Below are 15,434 nucleotides of genomic sequence, written 5' to 3'. Positions count from 1 at the left end.
CGTACCCGAATCAAATAAACATTAAAAATGCAGTATCTAGGAAGTGATCCTAGGTCGTCTCCCAATGAACAATGGTCAACCAAACGTTCATAACAGATAGTAATAAAACAATAACGAATTGGGGGGGTGATTTTTTTGTAAATTAAACAGCGAGTAAAATGGAATTAGAAAATATCATAATTAAAACACATTACTTCCCCTTGATTCATAAGCAAGTCTCTTATCCTAGGTTGCAAGAATTTATCCTTTATCAGTTCAACTACTTAATCCAACCCCAAATTAAATTACTAAGCGAAATTTAACATAAGGCATTCATTATGTGATTAAGCAACACATACACCAATTAATCATGAACGATCATTAAGCATGAACGTAAATTAAGCGCAGAGACAATTAATCAAGCACTAAGAATGCATGAATTAATAGCAACAAATACAAAGTTATTGGTGAAGAGGAAAAACTGATCAGAATTTAATAGTAATAATAGAACCTCAAAGAGAGTTGTGGTTGATCCTCAAGAGAAAACAATGTTGGAGACTTAGCCTTCCATTAATCAGTAGAAAACGAAGAAAACTAGAATTATTCTTCCAAAAAGAAAAAGAGACTAAAACGAATTGATAGTAGTACTCTAAAACTAAAACGAAAAAGAGAGAAAAAGCCCCCAAACTAGAGCCTTGGTGCTGTTATATATTTTCAGCCCCAAAGCTTACAAATCTGTTTTAAGTCCAAGCCCATAAATAAAATAAAATCTAGATAAGATAAGATAAGATTTGATAAAATAAAATCTAGATGAAATAAAATCTAAATAAGATAAGATAAGATAAGATCTAGATGAAATAATATCTAGATTAGATAAAATCTAGATAAGATAAGATTTGATCTAGATAAGATAAGATTTGATAAAATTGTATGCTCCCTTCAAGTCCAAGCTCAATTGTGGATTCAAGTCCAATTGCTTATAATTCTCTTGAAATTAAATTAAAAACACAAAATTAGTCCAATAGGCCCAAATGATAAAACTACATAATTAATTTGATAATTAAGGCTAATCAGTAATTAAAATGGTGACAAAAAGGGTTAAGAAATAGGAGAAAATGATGACACATCAGTAGCCCTTCCACTATCCAACTTGTTGCAAAAGGAGGTGGAGTTTGACTTTAATGATAAATGCAAAGAGGCTTTTGATTGTCTCAAAAGAGCACTGACTACCACCCCCATCATCCAGGCACCCGACTGGACAGCCCCTTTTGAGCTTATGTGTGATGCATCAAATTATGCATTGGGGGCTGTCCTTGCTCAGAAAATTGATAAATTGCCAAGGGTGATATATTATGCTTCTAGGACTTTAGATGCTGCCCTAGCGAATTATACTACTACTGAGAAAGAGCTACTAGCCATAGTTTTTACTCTTGAAAAATTTTGTTCTTATTTGCTTGGTACTCGCATTATTGTTTATACTGACCATGCAGCTCTAAAGTACTTGTTGAAGAAGGTTGATTCAAATCCTAGATTGATCCGATGGACGCTCTGGCTCCAAGAGTTTGACTTGGAGATCCGTGATAGGAGCGGAGCACAAAATTTAGTTGATGATCATTTGAGTAGGATCGAACGTGTATCTGATGAAGATTCACCCATTCAGGATGATTTCCCGGATGATCATTTGTATATATTGTATAGTATTTCTGATTCTCTTTCTACTCCCTGGTTTGCTAACATTGTTAATTATTTAGTTGCTTCTGTTTTTCCCCCCTTAGCATCTAAGGCTCAAAAAGATAAAATTAAAAGTGATGCTAAGCATTTTATTTGGGATGACCCCTACTTGTGGAAATTGTGCAGTGATCAGGTCATTAGACGATGCATTCCAGATCATGAGACCGACTCAGTCCTGCAGTTCTGTCATTCTTCCGCACCGGGAGGTCATCTTGGTGTTCAAAGGACAGCTCGCAAAGTGCTTGACTGTGGCTTTTATTGACCCACCATCTTTAAAGATGCGTGGAAGATCTGTAGCACTTGTGAGCAGTGTCAGAGAGCAGGAAGTGCACTTTCATGGCGACAACAAATGCCTCAGCAACCCATGCTATTCTGTGAGGTGTTTGATGTCTGGGACATACATTTCATGGGCCCTTTTCCTGTCTCTTTTGGTTATGTTTACATTCTCCTTGCAGTTGATTATGTTTCAAAATGGGTGGAAGCTAAGCCCACTAGAACTAATGATGCTAAGGTTGTTGCAGATTTTGTCAGATCTAATCTGTTTTGCAGGTTTGGAGTACCTAAAGCAATCGTTAGTGATCAAGGAACCCATTTTTGCAACAAATCAATGCATGCCTTGCTTAAAAAGTACGAGGTTGTTCACAGGGTATCCACACCATACCAGCCCCAAACCAATGACAGGCAGAAATTTCTAACAGGGAGATCAAGCGAATTTTAGAGAAGATTGTGCAACCAAGCAAGAAAGATTGGAGTACCAGGCTTGATGATGCTCTTTAGGCACATAGGACTGCCTACAAAGCACCCATAAGAATGTCTCCTTATCGAGTTCTCTATGGATCAAGCTGGTGAGGAAAGAAAGTTGCAACTGAGTGAGTTAGATGAGATCCACCTACAAGCGTATGAGAATGCCAAGTTCTACAAAGAAAAGACCAAGAAGTTCCATGATAGCATGATAATTAAGAAGGACTTCATGGTTGGGCAAAAAGTGTTATTGTATAATTCTAGGCTTGGACTCATGAGTGGTAAGTGGAGGTTTAAGTGGATTGGTCCTTTTGTTGTTACTAATGTTTTTCCTTATGGTACAATTGAGATCAAAAGCGACTCCATAAACAAGAGCTTCAAGGACACCGACTTAAGCCATTCCTCACAAACCCTTCTTTAGTGGACGTAGTGGTGGAAGAGACTTCCTTACTCCACCCTACTCTTCCTCCACCATGACTTAGGGAGTTTTTCTTTTCCTATCTCCTTCTTTACTTTTATTACATTTGTCCGATTCTATTTGATGGTTTAACTGCTTTTAATCTTTTACTTGTGCTACATTGAGGACAATGTGTGGTTTAAGTATAGGGGGAGTGTTCTTTGGTTTTGCTAGTTTTGTTAGTTTTGTTAGTTGTGTTAAATTTGTTAATTTTGTTAGTTTTGTTGGGTTTCTAGTTTAATATTTTAGGTCAATTCTGTTTGCATGTACAACTTTGCATATTTTTCTTTGAATTATAGGATATGTTCAAGTAATGGGTAATTGTTTTTAAAATAAAAGTCGCTTGACATTTTGTGATTTGAAGTCCTTGTTTTTCCTCTACATGTCATGATAGTTTTGAAAGCTCAATTTGGTAGTGATAAGTTTACCTTTGTGAGAATTTGAGCCATCATCATAATCATTTGGTGTGTTTTTCCCCATTGATTGCTTGCACAATAGCCTTGGCTTGATTCTTGTTGATGCTTCCTAATTCACATGCATATTTGGAAATGATTTAGGCAATTTTGTTCTTATAAGCCTCTAGCCAAATGGACTTACCTTGAATTAATCCCTTTGATAGCCCTTTTGAGCCTTGTTTCCATTTCCTTGTTTTGAAGCTCACTACAAGCCTTAAGTGAAAAACCATGATATCACCTTACCCTTAAGGAATTTTGGAGCTTTGGAATTGTTTTGGGAATAAGTGAGGGGGGTTTTGTTGGATAACATGTTTTGTTGGCTATGCTTCATGATGTATTTTTGGGCCATACTTGATGTACATTGTATACTGGTTAAATGTTGGACATGCTGAATGATATGCTATTTCTCAAATGCTACAGTGCAAAAAAAAAAAAATAGTTGAATCAATTCAAAAAAAGAAAAAGAAAAGCAATAAAGTTGAGTGAATAAGATCTTAAATGGAAAAAGAATGATGAGACTCTTGGCTTTAATCTTTGCGTTTAAATTTTATCTTTTAAGGTTTTCTTAATTTTTCTTAATATGCACTTATTCCCCATTGCTCCTCTAATCCTTTGGGATTTAGCTACTTATTCCATATTTTTCCCTACCTTGTCCTTGGCCCTATTACAACCTTAAAAGACCTTTTGATCCTCATGTGCTTGTGTTTATGGGTTGATTGTCAATTTTAGAATCTTGCTAAGTTTATGTGGGTTGGTTTTCATGGGTGCTTTGAGGGTAAATAGAAGCCTAGACACTTGAGAGATAGAGTGTATATCTTGTGAGGCTTTATCACTTTTCATTCTTGAGCTAATTAACTATTTTGCCATGATTAGATTGCTTGGATGATTTTCACGAATGTCTTGACTCTTTGGATCTCTTCATGTTAGATGTTACCCATTTTTTTCATTCCTTGAGATTCATTGAGAAATATGTAATTGTTGTTGTGTCTGTTTGTTTCTCTTTAATGTCTCTGAATTTGTCCCTTGCTTTGTTTTTTTTTTTCTTATTTTGCCCAGGAGTGCAAAAGGCTAAGTGTGAGGGGATTTGATGTGTCATCATTTTCTCATATTTCTTAACCCTTTTTGTCACCATTTTAATTACTGATTAGCCTTAATCGTCAAATTAATTATGCAGTTTTATCATTTGGGCCTACTAAATTAATTTTGTGTTTTTAATTTAATTTCAGGAGAATTATAAGCAATTGGGCTTGAATCCAGAATTGGGCTTGGACTTGAACAGAGCAGAGTATTTTATTCTACCAAATTTTATCTTATCTAGATATTATTTAGATTTGATCTCATCTAGATATTATTTCATCTAGATCCTATCTTATCTTATCTTATCTAAATTTTATTTTATTTATGGGCTTGGATTTAAAACATATATGTAAGCTTTGGGGCTGAAAACTATATAACAACACCAAGGTTCTAGTTTAGGCTCTCTTCTGTCTCTTCTCTCCTCTCTCTCTTTTTCGTTTTAGTTTTAGAGTGCTACTCTCAATTCGTTTTAGTTTCTTTTTTCGTTTTGGAGAATAATTCTAGTTTTCTTTGTTTCTACTACAATTTCGTTTTCTATTAATTAATGGAAGGCTAAGTCTCCAGTGTTGTTTTCTCTTGAGGATCAAGCACAACTCTCTTTGAGGTTCTATTATTACTATTAAATTTTGATCAATTTTTCCTCTTCACCAATTACTCTGTATTTGTTGTTATTAATTCATGCATGCTTAGTGCTTGATTAATTGTCTCTACGCTTAATTTATGTTCATGCTTAATGATCGTTCATGATTAATTGGTGTATGTGTTGCTTAATCACATAATGAATGCCTTATGTTAAATTTCGCTTAGTAATTTAATTTAGGGTTGGATTAAGTGGTTGAACTGATAAAGGGTAAACTCTCGTAACCTAGGATAAAAGACTTGCTTGTGAATTAAGGGGAAGCAACATGTTTTAATTCTGATATTTTCTAATTCACATCTATTCGTTGTTTAATTTACAAAAGCAAACAACCCCCCCCCAAATTCGTTACTATTTTCCTACTATTTGTTATGAAGGTTTGGTTGACCATTGCTCGTTGGGAAATGACCTAGGATCACTTTCTAGATACTGCATTTTTAATGTTTATTTGATTCGGGTACGGCCTCGATCAGTTAGTATAGAGCAATAAGAAGAAGAGAAAGGAATAAGGAGAAGAGAGAGAAGACACGAAGTTTTAACGTGGTTCGGCACACAATGTATGTACCTACATCCACGGCTACACTAAGAAAACTTTCTTGTTACTTGCACATTTTAAAGCTCACAAGGTGTCTCTATATATAACACTAATGAGACATAAGTTTTTACAAACTAAGCGATGTGGGACAAAGGAACTAAGGCCACAAAACTCTAACAATTCTCCCACTTGGGGCCTAAGTTCCAAACTCTAGTAGCTCCTTGTAAGCAATGAGTTCATCGACTCTTTACCTAGTGTAGCGCCTTCATCTTTAATTATCCTCGAAGGCTAACTGAGGCAATGCAAAGCCTTAGCTTGTCAGTTGTCACAACTTTAGTCCATATATCTACTAGATTCCTAGCAAGACTTATAGAACTTTGACTGTCACTAAACATTGAAGCATTATCTTGTTCTTTCCCTAATTCTTTCAGAAAATTCTTTAGCCAAATCATCTCCTTAGCTGCTTCTGAGATAGTTATGTACTAGGCTTCCATGGTTGAGAGAGCAACTCTATGTTGGAGTTTAGACTTCCAACTTACAACAATACCTCCCAAAGTAAAAATGTAGTTTGTGGTCCTTTTCTTGGTATCAAAATCTCCTCCCAAGTCTGCGTCTGAAAATCCCTATAAAGTGAGATTGCTTTTTCTAAAGCACAAACACATCCCTGAAGTACCCTTTAGATATTTGAGTATCCACTTTATGCCTTCCCAATGCTCCTTTGCTAGATTTGATAGGAACCTACTGGCAACTCTCATTGCATGTGTTATGTTAGGTCTGGTACACACAATAACATACATTAAACTCCCGATTGTTGATGCATCTGGTACTCTTGACATGTAACATTTTTATTTACCTGTCTGCAAAGATTGCTTCTTTGAAACTTCAAATGAGATTCCAAAGGGGTATTCCTGGTCTTAGAATCTTCAAGGTAAAACCTATCATGCAACTTGTGTATATATTTCTCCTAAGACAGCTTCAAAATTCCTTTTGATCTATTTCTAAGAATTCTCATACCAAGGATTTGTTTAGCTGGACCAAGATTCTTTATTTCAAAGTTTTCTGCCAACTGTTGCTTCAACTTGTTAATTTCTGCCATACTAGATCCTGCAATCAACATGTCATCAACATACACGGCAAGGATAACATAGGTATTAGTATATTTCTTAACGTGGCAGCAATGGTCGATGTCACATCTGTTGAATCTCGAGTTGCTAATAAACTCATTAAACTTCTTGTACCACTGCCTCGGTGCTTGTTTTATGATATATAAACTTTTATGAAGCTTGCACTCAAGATTCTCCTTGCCTGGCACTTCAAAACCTTCTGCTTGGGTCATATATATGTCTTCCTCTAAATCCCTATGCAAGAATGCAGTTTTAACATCTAACTGCTCCAAGTGAAGATTCTCTGCAGCTACAATACTCAGAATAACTCTGATGGTAGTCATCTTTACAACTGGAGAGAAAATCTATGTGAAATCAATTCCTTGTTTCTGCTAAAACCCTTTCACCACAAGTCTCACCTTGTATCTTCTTCTACCGTTAGATTCTTCCTTTAGCCTATAGACCTACTTATTCTGTAAAGCTTTCTTTCCTTCTGGCAATTTGATTAAAGATCATGTCCTATTCTACTGAAGGGATGTCATCTCATCTTTCATTGCTAGCTCCCACTCAATAGAGTCATTCCCCTGCATAGCCTCACTGAAACATTATGGCTCACCAGCATCAGTTAATAACAAATAATGCAATGAAGGGGAATACCTATCTGGTGGTACTGAAATTCTACTAGATTTTCTTGGAGGAGTTGATCGTTCTGGTTTTGACTCAACCTCTATGTCTATACTTTGGTTTCTATTGGCAACATAACTTTCTGAAATTTCTTCAATTGTTGCTTTGTCAGAAATTTCTAACAATTTACCTGCACAAGTAGATTCTGCAGAAAATTTGTCCTTATAAAATAAGTTCTCATTAAAAGTGACATTCCTGCTTCTGATAACTTTCTTGTTTTGGTCATCCCAAAACCTATAGCCATACATGTCAGATCCATAACTAATAAAATAACACTTCCTTGCCTTCAGATCCAATTTATCTCTACTATTAGAGTCTATCAATATATATGAAACACAACAAAAAATTCTTAAATGTGAAAGTTTTACCTCCTTTCCAAGCCATACTTCTTCGGGCAGCTGATAATTCAAAGGAACTAATGGTCCTCTATTGATGAGATATGTTGTTGTGTTTATTGCTTCTGCGCAGAATGCTAACACCTCGCTCTCTCGTTCAAGGTTCTATTCATCCTTTCCGCAACACCGTTTTTCTCAGGTGTTACTGGTATTGTCTTAATCATTATGATCCCATGTTCTGACAAAAGTCCTTAAAATCTTGACTATCATACTCCCCACCATTGTCAGATTTTAGACTTTTAACCTTTAGACCTGTTTGATTTTCAACTTTTGTTTTCCACCTTTTAAACACAGAAAACACATCAGATTTATTTTTAAGAAAATAAACCCATAGCTTTCTGGTAGAGTCATCGATAAAGGTGGCATAATAGCGTGAGTTTCCAACAGATTTCACTGGGTCTGGTCCCCAAACATCTGTGTGCACCAATTCTAGCTTTTCAACTTTAGGAGTCTTCCCTGCCCTTGAGAAGCTAACCTTTTTCTGCTTTCCAAAGATACAATATCCACAAACACCAGCATCAACATGCTTCAAGCTTGATAGCTTACCCTTTGCCGCCATAAGCTTCATTCCTTTTTCACTCATGTGTCCAAGGCTTTGATGCCATAGGGTTGAATTATTGATAGCCTCAGTAACTGCTACCATATCCTCATTTGCAATCATGTAAAGAGATCCTTGCTTCTTTCCACGAGCCACAATGAGATTGCCTTTTGTTACCTTCCAAGCTCCATCTCCAAAAGTGGTGTAAAGCCCCTCATCATCCAACTTCCCTATAGATCTATAGATATTAAATTTCTCTTTAAGGTAGGAATATGTTTGACATTGTGCAATGTCCATAGGGATCCATTGGAGGTCTTGATGTCAATATCACCTCTTCCGACAATGTCAAGAGATTTTCCATCTGCAAGGTAAACTTTCCCAAACCTTCCTGAAATATAGTTAGACAATAAGTCTTTAGAGGGAGTGGTGTGGAATAACGCACCTGAGTCCATAACCCATGAATCAACAGGACTATCCAAGTTGCAAATTAATGCATAATCAAATTCATCAGTTGTCGCATTTGCAGATTCATCATCATCGCGCTTCTTATTTTTTTGAGTCTTGTTCTTCTTTTGTGCCTTGCACTGATTGGTAAAGTGACCTCTCTTGTCACAATTCCAGTAGATAATGTCACTTCAAAATTTTGTCTGACAATAACAGTTGCAGCCCAACTATCCAGTAGTAATGACAATAGAATCAATGCCTTCACCTTATCCTCAAATTTAATCTGCACTGACTCCAACTGGGCAAGAATAGTATTAAATTCATTAATATGATCAGTTAGAGAGTTACCTTCTCCCATCATGAGGTTGAACAATCAACGCATCAAGTATACTTTGTTGGCTGCAGATGGCTTATCATACATATCTGATAATGCCTTCATTAAGCCTGCAATAGTCTTCTCATTTACGATGTTGAACGTGACGTTCTTGGCTAATGTCAATCTAATCACGCCAAGAGCCTGTCGATCTAGCAAGTTCCATTCTTCTTGCCTCATGTCGTATGGCTTATCCCCTGATAAGGGTTGATACAACTTCTTCTAATATAGATAATCCTCTATCTGCATCTTCCAAAAGCTGAAATCTTTGCCATCAAACTTCTTGATCTTCACCTTCCCCTCTTCTAATGCCATTGCTCCCACTGCCTCCTCTAAACTGAGAAGAATCCCACTAATTCCCCTAAACTAAGGAAATCCCATGGAGTAACCAAATGCTCTGATACCAGATGTTAGCATAAAGCAATAAGAAGAACAAAAAGGAATAAGGAGAAGAGAGAGAGGACACAAAGTTTTAATGTGGTTCGACACACAATGTATGTACCTACGTCCACGGCTACACTAAGAAAACTTTCTTGTTACTTGCATATTTTAAAGCTAACAAGGTGTCTCTATATATAACACTAATGAGACACAAGTTTTCATAAACCAAGCAATGTGGGACAAAGGAACTAAGACCATAAAACTCTAACTTCAGTGCATAAAACTCTCTATTTTAATCGCTTACATGGTAACTGTAATCAATTATACAAGTGCTTGTAGCTTGCAGAGAGTTTCTCGTATTAGTTTAATCGACTATTAACCATAACCGATTACACAGTTCAGTTGGGATCATGTCTGATATTTCATGAGTCTCTACTTTAATCGATTACTAGATAATCATAATCATTACTTTGTTCTTAAAAGTGTTCCTAGAAGTGATCAAGAACACTTTAATCTATTAAATCAAGAATCTAATCGACTAAATTATTCTTGAAAGTTTTCTAGATTTTAGGTAGAACAATTTAATTGATTGAAATGATGATATAATCGATTATTTCAAGAAATAATTGATTACAGGCGGTTATAACTACTTTCTCTATAAATAACCAACTTGTGTTCTCACTTCTAAGTGCTACTCACAACTTGTTTTCTCTATAAATAACCTTGCTTAGAAAAAGTGTGCGACTCACAACTTCTAAACTTCCTCTTAAAGATTTCATGGTAAAATGTGACTTGTAAATTTCTCTTGAGTTCAAGAACACACTCATTCACTCAAGCAAGGTTCTTGTATATGATTGATCAGGTTTTGTCTCTCCATAACTCAGTTTTTTGTGTGTTTTACACATTCTTAGCATATGCATGAATTTCTAAAGGCATGCTGGAATATGTTTTTCTAGTTTGGGCTAAGGGTAGGTTTCTTGTAAGAATTCTTTTCGGGTTGGATTATATAACTAGATTAGCTTCTCTAGAGATAGAGAGTGAACCAATATAAAAATTGGTGTACTTCTACTCTTGATCATATCTTTCTCTCTCAATCTACTTTTGATCAATTTACTGAAATTTAAAGAATATATCTTTTCCAGAAAGAATTGTGAATGTATGAATACATAGTTTTGATGGTGCCAATGAATAATCAAACAAGGTTGCTTTCAAGATTACTTCAACAAACATTCAAAGGTTAAGCATTGCTTCAAGATTAATACAAGGTTGCATCAACAAACAAGCATTGCTTCAAGATTAATTCAAGATCAAGCTTTTGCCTCAAAACAAAGTGTTTCCAAAAGATCAAGGCTCTGGTAATCGATTACCGGAAGACAATTTTAAAAAATAAGCTTTTAGAAAGGTTTTGAACTTTGAATTTAAAAGTTGTAATCAATTACCATTGATGTGCAATCGATTACCAACAACGGAACTCTTGAAATTCAATTTGAAAAGTCATGACCCTTCAAAACATAACTATATAATCAATTACCAGTGAAGAATTTCAGAAAAAGCTTTTTGAAAAGACACATCTCTTCAAACCATTTTGAAAAGACACGAAGGGCCAATATATATGTGTGTCTGACTTCGAAAAGCAAGAAAGAGATATTCTAAGAAAACTTCAATGCCAAATGCTCTCTCAACAACACCTGGGCAAACACTTGCAAATCTATTGAGAATTCATCCAAAAACTTCAAATTCTATTATCATCCACTCTAAAGGAGAGAAATCTTTCTGTTCATCTTAGAAAGTCAATTGTAATCAAGAGACGGGTTGTCTCTTGGAGAATCCTGAACACAAGGGTGTGGGATCCCGAGGTGTGTTCAAAGTCTGTAATGGATTTACAGAAGATAGTGGAAAATCTCAAGTGGGTTGCTTGAGGACTGGACATAGGCACGGGAAGTGGCCTAACTAGTATAAATTGAGTTGGCATTTCTCTCCTCCATTATCTTAGTTATTTTACTACAGTTTACTTTGTCTTGTGCATTTAAAAGAACATTGTTAAATTGATTGCTTCTTCTTCTTCTTTTTTTGCATTCTAAGCCTATCATCTAAAGGGGGGGGGGGGTTAAAGTTTGTTTGTGGGAAAATTTTGAAACTTAATACACCCCCCCCCCTCTTAAGTTATTGAGGCCACTTGTCCAAAAAATGTTATCAGAACAAGATTCTTGTCTAAAGTTTAAAAATCCCAAGAATAATTATGGCCTCATCTAACTTTCTATTTCCTGAGGGAAATTCTATTAATAGGCCTTTTGTTTTCAATGGCGAGGATTTTAATGTTTGTCTATTTTTTATTATTTTTGCTTATGATTGTTAACTTTTGATTGAGTTTTGATTGTCCTTGATGATTATGATTGATAGTTATGATGATTATTGATTGCTTTTAATGATTGTTTTTGATTGAGTCTTTGATTGTCTTTGATGATTGTGTTTGAGATTTATGTTGATTGTCTTTGATTTATGTTAAATTGATTGTCTTTGATGATTTATACTGAATATGTATTTTTGTGGGTGCAAAGTAGTTAGTTTTAATGCCTTTTGATATAATTTGATTCTCATATATTCCAATAAGCGGTAACATTTTCTTTTAAGCCATGAAATGATATTTGAACAGTATGGCATTCTCTACTCTTTTAATTCATTATAAATTACTAAATGCTTTTCTTCTCTCTGCTTATGATTTGTTTGTGATGTTGACAAAGGGGGAGAGATCGATAAAAGATAAGATAGTAAAGGGATTATCTATTCTTTATGAGACAATTTTTTTATATGAAATCTTCAACTATTTCATATAAGCAATCATTGCAAAATCAAGGGGGAGTAAACTATACAAATAGATATTCTTTTGCTTTTACTCCTAACCTACTGATGGTTGTCATCATCAAAAGGGGGAGAGAATGTGAATCATGCAGGTTTTAGATGATGTCAAAAAGAATTTGCTTGATAATGATTGTCATCATCAAAAAGGGGGAGAATGTGAATAATGCAGGTTTTGGTGATGCCAAAAAGAATTCACTTGATAATGATTGTCATCATCAAAAATGGGGAAAATGTGAATGTATGAATACATGGTTTTGATGATGCCAAAGAATAATCAAACAAGGTTGCTTTCAAGATTACTTCAACAAACATTCAAAGGTTATGCATTGCTTCAAGATTAATACAAGGTTGCTTCAACAAACAAGCATTGCTTCAAGATTAAATCATGATCATCCTTTTGCCTCAAAACAAAGTGTTTCCAAGGGATCAAGGCTCTGGTAATCGAATACCAGGTGTCGCAACCTACCCTTCGGCGGGAGGGCGACGCGAGACTCGCGGGATGCGTGTTCCACGAAAGGAATACGCGCGGAGTCGCCACCAACGTTTATTTGAGGAAAACGTCGGAAAAACCGGAAAAGACGCGATCTACGAACTTTTTAGTGAAAGGTTCGGGAGTTGTATTTACGTACGGGGAAGGTATTAGCACCCCACACGTCCGTCCCAAGGGACGGCAGCCTTTAATCGAATGTGCAAACATGACTTTGATTTTTATGTTCCCTTTTATGTTCTTATATCCTTTATACCCTTTATATTTTTTCTTTTTTGTGGTCGACAAGGGTGTTTCCCTTTGCTCCTACGTATTCCTCAATTTGTGATGAGGAAATCAGACCTACGTAGTTCTTTCGGAACAAAGTGTTTGGTTAAGTTGTTTTTTTCTTTTTTGCAAAATATGTTTTTATTGAACAAAAGGTCATTTAAGGTGTTGAACCATTAAACGGTCTTTTGATTTTGAAAAGAGAGAAACGTTAAGGCGTTGGACCATTAACGATCTTTTGGGGTGGTCGACAAAAGCGGGGCTTTTGCTCCTACGTATCCTCAATTGCGATGAGGAAATCAGACCTACGTAGTTCTTGCAAAAGCGGTAAAGTCACATGTTGATTTTATGCTTTTGAACGGTCCATGTTAACCGATAAAAGCAAAGAGGACCGTTTAAGGCGTTGGACCTTAAAACGGTTTTTAGTGATTTTTCGGAAAAAAAAACTTGATTTGTGAGTTGATTTTAGTCTTAGTTTCACTTTGATTATTAATCAATTCATTCAAGGAAACTTCCAAAGAAAAACGTCCGATTGATTTTTTTTATTATTTTATTCAAAGATATTTTGATTATTTTATTATTATTTTACTTTTTTTGGTTTAACCAAGGTTATAGCGTGAACGATCAGTTAGATTTCGTTTTAACAGTGATTAAACGAGATTACAACACAAATGATCGGTTGAAATTCATTTTATCATTTATTAGACGAGAAAACGGCTTAAATAAATGGTTAAAGCACGTTAAAAATGGAAGAAAAGAAAACTGAAAGTAAACGAAATTAAAGTGAAAGTACACAAAACAAGAAATGAATTGAAAGTCTCGAATTCGAAAACTTACCCGTTGAAGAACGAAGAACGAACGAAGAACGGATGAAGAACGGTGAAGAACGACGAAGAACGATGAAGAATTTCCACAGAATCGCTTACGGAAGCGTTACGGAAGTACTTTGACTTGATTTTTCTTCGCGAAAACGTGTTTTTTACCCAAAATAGCCGAAATGCATAGCCAAAGGGGTCTTGAACATTTTGAAACAGCTCCCCCCCTCCCCTATTTATAGAAAAAAAAGGAGGTGCTTGCCGCCCAAAGACTTAATGAAGAAGATTTCTAAGCGCACCCGAATTACTAAGTTCACCCCCCTTTTCGTATTTTACGGAAAAGTTACGGAAGCCTTACGGAAGTGTTTTCGAATTTGATTTTCATCTTTTTTCTCTTCCCTTTCACCAATGTTAAGTGGAATATGCTTACCCAAGGTTTTCGGAAATTTTACGGAAGTATTACGGAAGCCGCGGAAGCCCCGAAAACCATTTTTCAAAAACGTGGAGGAGCTTGCCGCCCAGTTGCTATTTACAAAATGTTCTGGAAGGGCCTAGATTTGAATTGCTATTTACACCCCTATCTTGATAAGTTCACCCCCCTTACCTTTTTTGGTGATTCTTTTTTCGTAAAGTTACGGAAACTTACGAATTTCGTAACGATACTTGTTTTCTTTCCGTAATGTTATGGAACCTTGCAGATTACATAATCATCCCCTTTTTGACTTACGGAATGTTACGGAATCTCACTTAATTATGCAACGATGCTTCCATTTGATTTCCGGTGTGTCACGGAAACTTACGGATTGTGCATCAATATTTTTTGGTTTTCCGGCATGTCCTGGAATTTCACAAATTGCCTAATGATGGGTGCCAAGCACCTCACAAGGACCAAAGAAAGGTCGCATGTCATCAAGCAAAGGTCCCCGGACGAAATTAGGGTATGACACCAGGAAGTGTAATCGATTACCAGAAGTCAATTTTGAAAAATTAGTTTTTAGAAGGGTTTTGAAATTTGAATTTAAAAGTTGTAATCGATTACCATTGATGTGTAATCGATTACTAGCAATGAAACTCTTGAAATTCAATTTGAGAAGTCATGACCCTTCAAAATATAACTATGTAATCGATTACGAGAAACCTATAATCGATTACTAGTAAAGAATTTGAGAAAAAACTTTTTGAAAAGACACATCTCTTCAAACCATTTTGAAAAGGCACGAAGGGCCAATATATATGTGTGTCTGACTTCGAAAAGCAAGAGAGCGATATTCTAAGAGAACTTTATTGCCAAATGCTCTCTCAACAACTCTTGGGCAAACACTGGCAAATCTATTGAGAATTTGTTAGTCGCTTCATACGACTAACTTTTGTATAGAAATCATTTTCCAAAGTTTGTATAGTTCCCCAATTTATAGTTATTTTGTAGTGATTTTTGTAAATAAATCATGTTTTATGGTTAATGCTGTCTCTAGAACA

Source organism: Glycine soja, chromosome 20 (assembly GCF_004193775.1).
Source record: "Glycine soja cultivar W05 chromosome 20, ASM419377v2, whole genome shotgun sequence".
Taxonomy (NCBI): Eukaryota; Viridiplantae; Streptophyta; class Magnoliopsida; order Fabales; family Fabaceae; genus Glycine; species Glycine soja.
Note: the sequence above shows the minus strand (reverse complement) of the source record.